Genomic DNA, 14,008 nt, shown 5'->3' on the forward strand with positions numbered 1-14,008 from the left:
TGTTAATCAGGGATACCGTGACCCTCATAACTTTAAAACAGGTATAAAGGGAGCCATGAAAACCGAGGGGGAACATGCATCTTTGTCCTTCTCACAATGCAGGAAGTGGGACACTGGTTGCTCTGAAAATGTCACACTGCTTCAATGTGTGTAGCCTCATAACATTTGGATTTTATCTTAACCCCGTACACTACAGAAATACCAGTAAAACTTTTTTATCAATATACATAATTTGATATTTCTATATTTGTGGGGAAATTATAAACCGCCAATGTAGTCAGTGAATAAATAGACATTAAATCAATAAATTTGACTTCAGATTGGAACCAAAAGGCTCCTTTGAGAGATGGAGAATTGACTTATTCTAAGGCAGAAAAAGGAAAAGCAAAGCAAAAACAAATCTCTATTCAAAACAGGCGCAAACACGTCTAGCAATTTAACTTGGCTGATATTAGTTTTCAAGGATGTCTAGCTCCCTAATGGCCTCACATGAAAGAAAATTATCTTAACTAATAAGACAGATAGACAATTTCTGACAGTTTAGAGTTTGTTAGAAAATCCAATTGAAATTTTATGTTTTAAATAACTGACTGTTTCAAATAGCTGAAATGTCATGAAAAAATTTCAATATTTTTGCATAAAAGCTGTATGATATAAGCTACAAAAAATACCCAGTTATTTTTCTAAATAAATGTACAAAATTTTAATATTTTTTACTAAAAAAACACCACATATTTTCACATGTTACTGTATGAATATTAGACAATATAAGTGTGTCTCTAATCAGGAGGCTAACAGTTATTCATTCAAATTTACAAAATACTGTGAGACCTTTGAGAATAGAAATAGATTTTCTAGATTCTACTGTTGATAATGTCCAACTCATCCACTGATGGAGTCCCCCTTCACTAGAAACAAGCAAACCTTTTCCCCAAGGCTCCGATCTTTGCATATTTTCTAAAACACAGAAAAGAATATACTTCTTATAAAGTACCAATTTGTTGAAAAGGCTTTACTGTGCATGTGCCTCCCTCCTCCCCATATCCCTTATTATATTATTATTCTCCACCATATCCCTTCAAGCCAGAGAGCTGGTAAACTGAAGCCGAGTGAAATGTCGTACTTAGCAAATTGCATTTGAAACCAAGGGGGAATAAATACTACAGATAAAGACTGCTCTAATGTGCTCAGATCCATTAGAAATCTCATATTCACACATAGCAGAAATCACATTACTAGATGCCCCTAATGTCATTTCTGGAGGTTTTTCCAACAGAATCTTCTGTAAGGCTGAGACACTGACATCAAACAAAATGGATTTTTGCAGCCTTTGTTTTTTTTTTTTTTTTTTTTACTTTTTCCCCCTCACCTCTCTTTTGTTGTTCATTCCCTTTTATAGTTTGTTCTGGTAGAAATCCCACTAAAGTTATTACTGCTGTAGATGCTGCTTCTGCTTTGTGTGGATGTAATAAATCCAGATAAATAGTTTTTGAGATGAGACCCCCCAAAGGGGAATTATGGACCTTTTATCATCGTACATTGGTTAAGTTAGTACAGGGATGCTTGCTTCATTCATTCATTCATTCATTCATTCACTGTTAAACATTTCCTCTATATTATGAAAGCAATAGTATGAAAGCATGCTATTTTTAAAAAGAAATCTGTGTAGAATGTTGGGTTTTGTTTGTATATTTGAGCATGTAAGAAGAAAAAAAAATCTTAAAATAAATAAAAAAAATTAAAAGAAATTATTTTATCTAAACATATAGTGTTTACATTAGACAAGTATTCAAAGTCAAAACAAGGAGAGAAAAAAAAAGCAAAACTATAAAATCCATACGATTATACGAAGACATTTAAATTCTCTCAAAAGCTTCTAGGATAACATTTAAAGTATAGCGGTTCCAATAACATCTCTTTACCTCACCTAATGACACTATAGCAAAGTAAACTAGGGTTGTGACTCTTTAACCTTTGGGGCTCGTCTTGTTGAGGCCGACTTTAAACCAAAGTCAAGGTCAAGGGTGACATAATCATGACATTTTACGAATAACAGTGAATGTTGATATAAAACCTTCTATATTTGATCAGAAAAAATGTATGTCTGTCTGAACTGAAGGAGGGAAATTTGTGTAAAATACAGAATGGGGCAGATTTTCTTTTTTGCGTTCTTCTAGATCTGAAGAAGACTTAAACTAGGGGCTGCAACTAACGATTGTTTTACAAACCAATTAATCTATCAATTATTTTTTAAATACATCAATTAATAACTGGATAGAAAAGGGCTCCTAAAAGAAGATCTTTAAAAAATTAAACCACATGAAACTAAAACTTTTCCACTAAGGAAGTCATGAATAGAGCATAGACAAACAACATTTATTTTTTTATCTTAAATGCAAAATGTTTACATATTTTCTTTTACAATCTTGGTATAATTACTGCTCTAAGTGCTCTGTCAGCTAAAGGCATGTTTTAGAGTCTCTATACTCCAGAAAACCATTAATCGATTAATAATTTAGTTGCAGATTATTTTAATAATCGATAAATCATGAATAATCCAATTAATTGTTTCAGCCCTAACTTAAACCAATATTCTGGTCTTTTCTGTTCAATTTTGGATTTTCACATAGATGTGCAAACTTTGAATGTCTAGATAATGTTTGAATATGATTAACACCCTTTTTTATTTAATGATTTTACCATTTAAAACTTATTTTGTTAACGTTTGCAGTGAACAGAATTAAAAATAAAATAAATTAAAACATAGAATATAATAAAGAGGGTTGAATTGCAGCTCAAAAATATCAGAATCATAGGTTAAATAATATTATAAATTGAACTATAATGTTCCTTCCAAGTGCAACACAATTAAACAAGCAAGACAAATACCGTAAGAAAGGAACAAAGTTAAATCTCCGATCTATCTTGTTTTTTGTATCTGAATAAGAAAAACTCTAATGGAAAAAATGGGATCTCAATTGGTAAACACAAGTCAAAGCGTATCTATTTAGCCACAGTCAGAGTGAATGCTGCAGTAGCTCATACCATCCATCTTTAAAAATAATTAACCATCCACAGAGATAGACTTACTTATATAATCACCAATTAGGAAGTAAATAATCCTTTCAGAGGGAGTTGGGGGAACTTTAATGAGGTATAATGACTTGTTGATTGGTTGGTGGGTTTTGTTTAGACAGGTACACAGAGCAGACAGGCTGTGGAGAGCTCACCTCATTTTTCTATCATCCACACACCTCTAATACTTGGTGAATATCATGTTTTACAATTCCAGAGCAGGAAAACGAGGGTGTGTAAATGCTACGCAGTTGGTCGAGGTATGTGTGCACGTATGCTTATCTGGAGCTCCATTCAGCAATCAACCACCAACCCCGCCCCCACACACTTGCACACTTTTCAATACACACCCACGCACACAAGCACACACAGGGCTACTTCAGAAGCCCGGGCCCCAGACAGGGGGAGCAGATCAATCAATTACATCTCTGCTCCAGCAATCAAACAAGGTTATTATCAGGCAGCAGCTCACCGACCTGGAAAGGCCTGGCCAATCAAAGGCTGCTGTGATGTGGGGGCTGGCACTCGCTCATGTGACAGTAACGCAGAGTGGCAGGTCATGTTGTCAAAGGAAAGAAAGATGGAAAGAGGAAAGACACGAAATGGAGGCTGAATTCAAAGAGAAAAAAAACACAAGGAGCTGCAAGAGACAATAAAAGAATTTCTGTAAATTACCTCATCTCTTAGAGAAAAGATGTGCTACAGAGATGCTGTGCAAATTTTCTTTTTTTGAGATTTCAGGGTTTTTAATGAGAGGTAGAGCACTGTCATGCTTTTCATCTTTGTAAGGTTAGATCGTACATCAGAAAAATGTAGGAAGTGGCAGGAAAGGTAGACTGGGATTAGACAAAAACATTTCCCTGTGCCTCAGTAATTCTCTTGGCTGTAGCTCCCTCTGGCATTCATTGGAGGAGCATTAAGGGCATTCTGTCCTCCCACTTCTGTCCTTTCATAGTTTAAGGTCTGAGGAACAGAATCAGGCCTAATTAAATGAACGAAAAATGGGAAAAAAATGAAGACATGTCATGAAATTACCTTTCCTCAACACAATATCCTATGATAATCTGACTAAAATCCATGATTAATATATATAATCCTCTTTCAAAGCAGCAGGCTGAGGAAAATAAAACACTATGGAGAATAGCACTGAACCAAACAGCAGGACTGCGTCAACATCTGTGTGAAGCCCGTTTACCATTTGTCCCAGCACAATTTCAACCACTAATCTGACCAGTCAACGATTCCCAGTGTCCACTACTCTTCTCCACATAAACCTTCAAGCCTCCCGGAACCTATAAGCCGACTTCATAAGAAGTCTACTGCTGAGGCTAGACCCCCTTAAGCTCTGACTGAGGACTGTCTGCTTAAGGTGTCTGTTGGACCCGTTGCCCTGGGAACCCAGTCTGATTCCATTATAGGATAGATAAACACAATCAATGAGTTTATCCCCCTCCAATAGCCAGAGAAAAGACCCCAACAATGATGGATCTAATCTCCTGCACAATATCTAGTGGTTGTGTGTGTGCTGGAGTTACGATATATGTCACACCCACAGTGTTTATGTGGATCTCTATGCAGGATTGTGCCTGTAGGACACAAAGAGATGGGAGAGCTATCAGGCTCAAAAGAAAGTAGCTGAAACAGCACTTCTTAAAAGTGATTAAAAAAAACACTGCTAGTATTTTTCAACCTGTAGGAAAGTGCGCCTGATATTCATAAAGGGTTTAAAAAGAGTGTAAATTGAATTCAATGTTGGAAGATAGGTTGTAAACAAATCAAATATTTAATTTCAAAGTTTGTGATATCATCTCCCTGACTTGTGGACTGTTTATCCTTATATTTGCAACTGTTGGGCCATAAACCATGATATTAATTTTGGACATCGGGGACCAATGTCCATGCTGATATTTACGGTAATCTTGGGTGTAGGTGATGCTAATTTGCTACACTGATGGACTCTCCTCCCCAATTTCTGAAAATCCCGCTCACTCTCAGAAGACACTCCCACAGGGACATGAAATTCTGCACCCCAACGGTTCTCCGAGACAAAAGAACCAACTTAGAGACTCTTCCTCTCTTCACTGTTAGACTCTCTTCAGAATCACATTGGCAGAGACACCATTATGAAAGGCCACATGGCATGGACCAGAATCTGCTGACCGATCAAAGTGGACCTGGTGGCTAACTTTTGAACCATATTACTGCAAAAACAAATGGTTCTCCAAAAATTCTCCAACAATCCAATTCAGCTACTGTATGTCTGTATAAGTTTTAATTATTTATATGGTCAGAACATTTCTGCAGTGCAAGTGCAATGATCCTAGTCAACTACTGCGTAGTCTTTCCTTAGCTCTCTACTGTGCAGATATTTCTATATATAAAGAAAACATATTCCAGGACATTACAACCTTTTTTATGCTTTTTTTGTACTATATACACTGTTTTTATATTGTCTATTGTCTTTAATAGTATCTTGCTTTAACTCTGCCCTTTGTACTCTATATAAGGTACTGGAACCAGAATTTCCCTGAAGGAGTAATACCAAAGGATAAATAAAGTTGAGTCTAACTCTTAGTCTTATTCTCTGTGTTTTCAGTAAACTATGAGATGTCAGAGAGTGGAGACTTGGAGCACATGAGAACAAAGAACCGCTGCTGCAGTCCTAACATTCTAAGATGCTGAATACTCAAGATAACTCAGTCTTTTCCAAATAAAGATAAGTAGATGTTACAGGTCTGGCAAAGTTAGGAAATGAGTTTCCAGCTAAACAATTTGGATTTGGATTTTCACTGTTGTTGACTGTTTACTGTTGTGTAAGACAGGCAAATAAGAAGGTGACCACATGGTACTCCTTGCTGATATGTTTTAACCTGTTATTTATAAAGCTAAAACAAGATATTTAATTTAAATACTAATAGTAAGTTTGGGTTTATGCGTTTTCCCAGTTGCTCATCAGATTTGATCACTAGAACAAGACCAAAGAGTCCTTTAAGAAGAGTCCCCTGATGTCTGCTAGCTACTCACTCAATCCCAGATGTTTCAGTATCAATTTACTAAAAGTTATTAGTGTCTCATTAGCCAAATCATTGAATAAACTATAATTTTGCCAAATAATTTTTACTTACCTCTTGGATTTGCATTGGGAATTATTTTGAACACATTCTAATTGCTCTAAATTAGTGAAAAGCTAATGTGACCTCACTTCAAATTCTTCAAATGAAACTTTGGTTTTCAAACATAAAATTCATGCAAAACTATGATATTATTGAATCATTTTATTGATGATGGTTTTCAAACATTTTTCATTCTTTTTTAATGCATGACAGTCAGAAAGTTTGCTTAATCAGCATATTTGCCACTAATGTGGTCATTGAATATATCATAATTGCATAAGACTCTAATATTATAAAACTCACTTGGATATGTGTATTCAACTCCATAACGCTACTTTTGTATAAAAAAAAAAAAATGCTAACTTGTTGGAATTATAAGCAGATCAAAGGGTTAAAAGAAGGAGAAAGTGATTTTTTATACTTCTACATCAAATTTAGGAAGATTCAGAATTTTTAAGTAAATAAAATACAAAAATGTAATATTCATAGCTACTAATAAAAAATTTTGCATTTTTATTTCATAAGGTCCATAAATAAAGATAGAGACATACTAATCTGAAATCAATATTGGTATCGGTCCCTATATTGAGGAAAATTTTTGATGAAGTAATGGACCCAATCCATAGAGCCAGATGTATTCAGTCTACCTTTATAATAAAAAAATTACTACTGACATTGTGGGAGAAGGGGATTTCTATTCTATTCTAAATGTAAATATAATTATGGATCTCACGAACAGCTTCAACATTTACGGGTTTATGCCTCTGTCTTTGATTTATTAAATGTAGTCAACTGAACCCGTATGGTGAGATCCTACTGAATAAGGGGTCCTTGTCAACAGCACTGGATTTGAATAGTATTCCTATGAAAATGGCACAGGCAAGTGGCAGTAACCAGTAGGAACTTTCATGCGGTAAGAGCGGTCACCACGTCTGACCACACTGCGATATGTGGTCAGAGCCACTGGGTGACCGCTGAAGTTTTCTGTGAAACCATTCAGGGACTAGTTGGGGTTGTGACGCAGTTTGATTGAGAGGCAGTCTAAATGGTATACAGAGATCATGTTGAAAAACAAAAATCTCTTAAGAGGTTTTCAGGTGGCTTTTAAAAAAGTCATATTACAGTTGCATATTGATTTTCAGTATGGAATTTATCCTATTATCATTTATGACTCACTTTTCTGACCTAATACTGATCTATGGTTAACTTTCAGAATATTCATGCATAACATACTTGTTAATAGAGAGGAGTTTGTGACAAGCTCTTTAAAAAATAAATACAGAATTTATGACATTAAACCAAAGAGAACTTTGGTATCAAAAAAGTATCTGGATCTGCAAATGTTCAAATGCAAGTATCAGAATCGGATCAGAAAAGTAAACATATGGATTGATACGTCCCTAAATAAAGATGGTTATTTTCTTACCATTTTGGTAATGGGGGATGCTTTTGTAAATTTAAGATAAAACTTTCTCTGTTAAATTTAAAGAGGGCATTGTCTGGGAGCCTCCTAAAATATTAACTTTTCTATCAGGAGAAATAACTATGAGATTATTATGGGTGAACCAACTCTAAAAATGCTTGTTTTATTTTACCACAGACTCTTGCCATATTCATGCCTTCGCTCTTTGCCTTATTACCGTACATAATCTTTGCTGCTCTATTTCTCTGTGTCCCTCTTCAACCACTCCAGTCTGAACTGCACTCTTTCTTGAATCTTCACTATGTTTTAATAGGTTCTAGTAAGAAAGAAAGAAAAAGAAGTGCTGTTTACTGAGAAAAATCCTCAGAGCGAGTGAGAAAAGATTAGAAAAGAGAGCAAGGAGTGGCCGAGCAAAGCTTCATGTGCACGTATGTGTGAGGAGGACTTAAGGCTAGACCATCCGGGCTGCATTTTAACAGCCTACATACAGACATCTTTCTGAGCTTCATGGCAGATGCTGGGGGAAATGTGACCTGCATTAGTAATTAAAAGGGCATTGGAGAGAAATGACAACAGTGGCTCAACAACAACCGATTTAGGCATTTCTCAGCTTCCCTTCATAGTGATCTAAAGGGACATCAAACACTGTTACAGCAGAATATTATGTCCAAAATAAGAATTTACTGTTTGTATTAAAGATTTTGTGATTTCAGTGGTATTGCTGCAGTTTACTGATTCCCTCTTAAAGGCAGTTTCGTTGCTGCCAACTGCAAGACTGACTGATTAAAATAGATTCTGTGTAACATTGTCTCTCTTTTGATTCCTAACCACATGAATGAAGGGCTGCTGTGACACCAAAACATACCCTGGTTTTGCCCACAGCCATGACCATGACCTTTTACTGCAGTGTGCCTGTCATCTGATCCATTAGAATATTGCACCACAATAGCTAAAGCAATCTCAAACGGTTTTTGCTTTGTTTGGAATTTATTTGGACATGACAATGAATTTAATATGTTCTTAAACCAACATTAGATCTCGACCTAAGAGAGCTCTTTAAAGATTTGCATCATAAATGTGCAGGAACAATCTGCAGCAAATCCATGAGGTAACATCATGCAGTTGCGTATGATGTTATCATAATATAATGAAGCAGAATTCTAGGTATATTCTCAAAAAAAATCGTATTTAATACACATATATAACACACATATACTTAAGAACACTAGGACTCTCAGAAAGCCTTTAATACGTCTGTCTGCAATTTAAAATTAGTCAAATTTCAATAGGTATTTTAAAGTGTACTTTTTATTAACGTATTACATGTATTTTACACCTTTAATCTTAGTCTTCATCGGTATATGTGCCACTTGCGAAAAGGGGAGTTGATAATTATGTGAAATTAGTGCAGAATCATTGTGCCAGTCATTTTCACCACAGGCAACACCAGTGGGAGGCAGAGCCTTTCAGTCCTTGTCTCTCTAATCTCTGCTCCATCCACTCCCATCACTTGTCCCATTGTGCTTCTCTTCATACCCCCCACAGGCACCTTGTCAATCTCCAAACCTCTGACACTCTTTTTTTTTTTTTCCACCTCTCACACTTAAATCCATGCATGGACGCTTGCACAGCGTCGAACTTCATGTTTCGCTTTAGTACCTAAACTTGCAAGTTCTTTTTTATTCCGTTTTCAAAATCCACATTCATTTAAACACCATTAAATGTGAAACCAAGTAGGTGAACTAGGTGAAGCCTTTGCAGCCTTTCTCTCATCACTGCCTCTTAGAGACCCTTGTTCCTGTTTCAACAATTGTGTTTAAGTGGAGCTGAGAAAAAAAGAGAACTAAGACTTCAGGTCTCTTTAAAGACTCAAGAATATACATTAAAAAGCTTTCATTTGGTCGGATTTAAATTATTTAGATTTTGTTTGGTAAACATTGCTTAGATACATCCTTGAAAAAAATCATGTAAAACTTCTTTTTCTTTCATAGAACTATTTGAAATTGTGTCTTATTTACCATTTAATATGATGTCTAAGTTAGGTGATTAAGTATTTTTTTCTGTGATTTCTTTTTCTTTTTGTTTTTTACACTGTCTTAGATTTGGAGAATGGAATGTGGGTGTTAACGGCAACGCTGGGGGGCATACTTCCAGAAATCTGTAGTTTACATTGAATGTTTAATTTTTAATGCCTGCCAATAGATCAAGCATTCAATAAAGATCTGCAAAGAACTTTGAAACTGCATATGTCCTTCCTCCAGGTCAAAAAAATACTTACTAAAACAACAGGATATTTACAACAGCGAATAAAAGCTTTTCCATAAAAATAAGGTATTATCATTGATTCTATAGAAACATTCACAGCAAATATTGGGAGCATCAATCACAAAACGCTTAAATTGGAAGGCAACTGGACTTTAGTTCAGTTTGGGTTTTTTGATGTTTTTTTAAGAGGTTTTAAAACCAATCCAGGAATCTTTGTCAATTCTTGGGCACAAATCAGAGAAAACTGTAGTTGTAGCGCTGATGTTTTTAAGCAGCATGGAGGTCCATCCTCCTAAGTACATTACAAGTCAGTTGCTAATCAAATAGCCACTCTTTTTTCCTGTGGATTGTTGGAGTATTTTGTTGTGCATGGGCTATGAGAATGGTCTTTTTATAATAATGGGAGTTATGTGTTTGGGATGAGTTCCATGACTCCTTGCCCGTGTCCTCACTAAGATTAAGAAAGTAGAGCACATCACCCCAGTTCTAAAGTCCTTACACTGGCTCCCTGTATCTCAGAGAATAGACTTTAAAATATTTCTGTTAGTCTATAAATCTCTGAATGGCTTAGCACCTAAACACATCACAGACTTGCAATAGGTGTATCAACCCTCCTGACCACTTAGGTCTTCTGGCTCCAGCCTGCTCTGCATACCTAGAACCAGAACTAAACATGGAGAAGCAGCAATTAGTTCCTATGCTCCACTTATCTGGAACAAATTTCCAGAAAACTGTAAAAGTGCGGAAAAGCTGAGTTCTTTTAAATCAAGACTAAAAACACATTTGTTTAGGATTGCCTTCGACTGTGCTAGTTTAGTTTAACTGAAACATCATTAGTCCAACTGTTTTTAATTTTCTTTTTCGTTTCTGTATTTTTTATTATTTATTTATTTTCCTATTTGCTTTGATTCTGTTTTATTTTCCTACATTTTAATCAAGTAAAGCACTTTGCATTGTCTGTGTACTGAATTGTGCTATACAAATAAATGTTGCCTTGCCTAAATTGTAAATGCTTGGAAGCTGAAACTGCAATCATCCCCATCTGTTCAGTGATTATTTTCCTCCTTTCACAAAGCAGGGTTCATTGACCCCTCTTTTAAACCATCAGTCCTCTCTTTCTAAAATCGGAACATTTTGGTCTTCAAGGGTGTGTCCTCTGTTCTTCAGGCGCAGGTCTACAGCTGAATCTTGCCCAAAGCTACTGGCTCTTCAATGCTGTACCATGCATTTATGTAATTGTTGTTTTGTTTGTCCAATACAGCAGGCTGTACAGTCATGCACGGGATTGCATAAGTAACGCAGTTCAGATTAGGTTTTGTGAAGGAAGAACCTGAGCACCTTGTTGGGGATGAAATTCATGTCTATGTTGTGTTCGGAGAAAATCCTTCCGAGATTTTCCAAAATTCCTGACAGACATGGAATTACAATGTTTTTGTGTCTCTCTGTTTTCTCGTCTGTGTTAGAGGCAGTGTTGCTTTTCCTGCTAATTTATTGGGCCTACTTAACAAACTACCTGTTTAGATAACCACATGCTTCAAGTCATTTCGAATCATGTTTGTGATCTTTAAATTTCTCCTTTGTATTTGAGAGAATATTGTCAGCCTTGTAACTCAAACCGCGGATATATATTGCCATGAACCTGATGACTGAGAATTTACACAGACAAGACGCATCAATATACAAGAAATGATCCGTCCTAACAGCTAAATAAAAACTTTTATTGTACATTTAGAAAACCTCAGATAAGTAATTTGTCGTTATAGTTGAAAGATCGTTGGATGCAATTATATTTGCCCACCACTGAACTAGTGATTTCTTTATTTCTTCATAATCACACCTATAGCCCTACTCATGCACTCGTGTATAGGAGATGTGGCTTTCAGCTCCAGGTTGAGGAGTCAAAGCACGAGTTAAAGCTGTTAGATTTCTAATCAACTAATATGCTTTTTAAGACTACAGCTTTGAAAAAGAAGACATAATTGTTCAGGACACGAGTACGGACTCGTGTGCTCGCCAAGTATGTTCTTGAGAAGAACACAGGAATGTATGGACTTTGTGAGAACGGGAGCATAAACATGGGTCAATTGGAACAGCAGCGTACTCGTGACATCACCACATGCCCGGCTTGTCTGGAGCTGCACTTCACCTCCTATTATTAATAGCCTCCAGATAATAATAAATTCTTTTTTTCATTTAGTGGGGGAATAATAATTAACAGTAAGATAAACACAAATCAAATTAAAATTTTGCCAATAAACAAAAAACTCACCATCAGAGCCATCGGTACTTCACACACGGCTATGCCGAAAGAGGGCTGCTGCAGACGGGCTGCCATTACCCTCGAAGGTCCGCTGGTTGCTGCGGTTTTCTCAACTTTGGAAATTGTTTAAATTTCGCATTAAATTGGTAAATGGGGCATATAGTGACGCTTAGAAGTATAATGTTCTCGCCTTAAATGATCTTAAAACATACTTTTATTAAACAACAGCAACAAAAAAGAGAACTTTTAACTTAGTACGCTGAGCTCTGTGAGCGCTCCATTGAAAGCTGCTGCTGCCGCAGTGCATGCTGGGACAGCTGTCAATCTCAAGAACGGACAAGTCTGCTCTGATGCATGCTCGGTAAATAGCGAGGGGGGAGAACAATATCTGGGGGTTTTGTCCGTTCTCAGTCTGCTGTTCTTCTGAGTTGGAACAGTACTAGGGCTGATGCTGATGACGTTTCACAAGTACACAAGCGCATGAGAACGCACAAGTACAAATATTTAGAAACGGCCAGGGACTCAAATGTTTATGAGAATGGATGACAGGTTTCAACCTTTCCTAAGAGGAAGTAACTATATATAACCACCACTGTAGTTTTTTAATTGGTCTGGATCCGGTATGCTGTCCAAATTTGCATTCATTTCTAATGACAGCAGTCATCTTTTTTTTTTTTTCTTTTTTTTTTCCGTAGAGGGTCAGATTAGTTTGGATACCTCATTTATTATTCAAAAGAGACACACACACACCCAACCCCTATGGTCATATTTAGTCACATACTGTATTCCACTTAAAAAAATTATGAAGGTCAGTTGCTCAGAAATCTCATTGCTGGCTAAGGGCGTGCATGTTCGTTGCTTGTCACTCTTTGGATTGTTAACAGGGAAAGATTGGAAGCCCGCAGAAACTTCTCAAAATGCCAGCTTCGTCCAGAGATGCAAATACCACCCAAATGTCAGCAGAAGACCCCACAAGTCAAACAAAATTGGCTGCTGGAAGCACAAACACTTCCGCATGCACCATATTTGTGAGGGAGCCACTTTAAACAGAGCACTGCACTAGAGATGCACTGATTAGGCTTTTCCTGGCCGACATATTCATACGGTTTTCTCTGAGATCCCACCTGCTGATTCCAATGTTGAAAGATTCTGATTAGTTTTCCTTTCTAAAGAATTTAAACCAAAGTATAAAAGAGTAAAATAGGATGAAACAACTTCCCCTTCCTGTTTGTTGACACCTGTAATATACCAGAAATTGCACAATTTCTTTCTTTGAATCATTTCATGGATAAAGTGAAAATATGAAAATTTTGGGATTGACCTAACAATCACAGACCAGGTTTACCTTTGAATATTTCTCCAATACATTCCAATACAAATCATTGTTTTATAAAACTTTAAAAAACTCATTTTGTAATTCTCTAACTGCAAACCAGGTACAATGAATACACATAAATGCTAAGGTTAGAATTAGTGTTGCACCAATACCAATACCAGTATGGGCGGGGCCCGAGTCAGCATAAAAATTGTGGTATCGCCGAGTACTTGCCAATGCCGTATCGGCAAGTACTTACAAATAGGGCACCGATATTTGAGAGCCAAACGTTTATTCAACTAGTCACCCATTCCAGGTAGGCAATAAAAAGTTCTACTGGATTCACTTTGTATTAGTCTTTTTTCTGCTTCACAAAGGTAGGCAGCAGCTTGACAAAGCCATGATGGCAATTAGTTTACATCCAAGTAGTATTAAGTCCTTCATATTAACACACACACATCAACTTCAAACAGATAGTATCGGTATGGTATCAGTATCGGCCAGGTATCGGGGCCAACAAATGGCATCGGCACACTAGTTAGAATGTGCACACCTTT

General features: G+C 36.5%; 1 protein-coding gene across 1 annotated transcript in view; it reads right to left on the minus strand.

Annotated features, from left to right (window-relative positions):
• Positions 1 to 14,008, minus strand: part of exoc4 (exocyst complex component 4) — a 168,814-nt gene that overhangs the window by 90,601 nt on the left and 64,205 nt on the right. The window lies entirely within an intron of this gene.

The sequence above is a fragment of the Cyprinodon tularosa genome, unplaced genomic scaffold, assembly GCF_016077235.1.
Source record: "Cyprinodon tularosa strain WSP-4 unplaced genomic scaffold, ASM1607723v1 ctg111, whole genome shotgun sequence".
Taxonomy (NCBI): domain Eukaryota; kingdom Metazoa; phylum Chordata; class Actinopteri; order Cyprinodontiformes; family Cyprinodontidae; genus Cyprinodon; species Cyprinodon tularosa.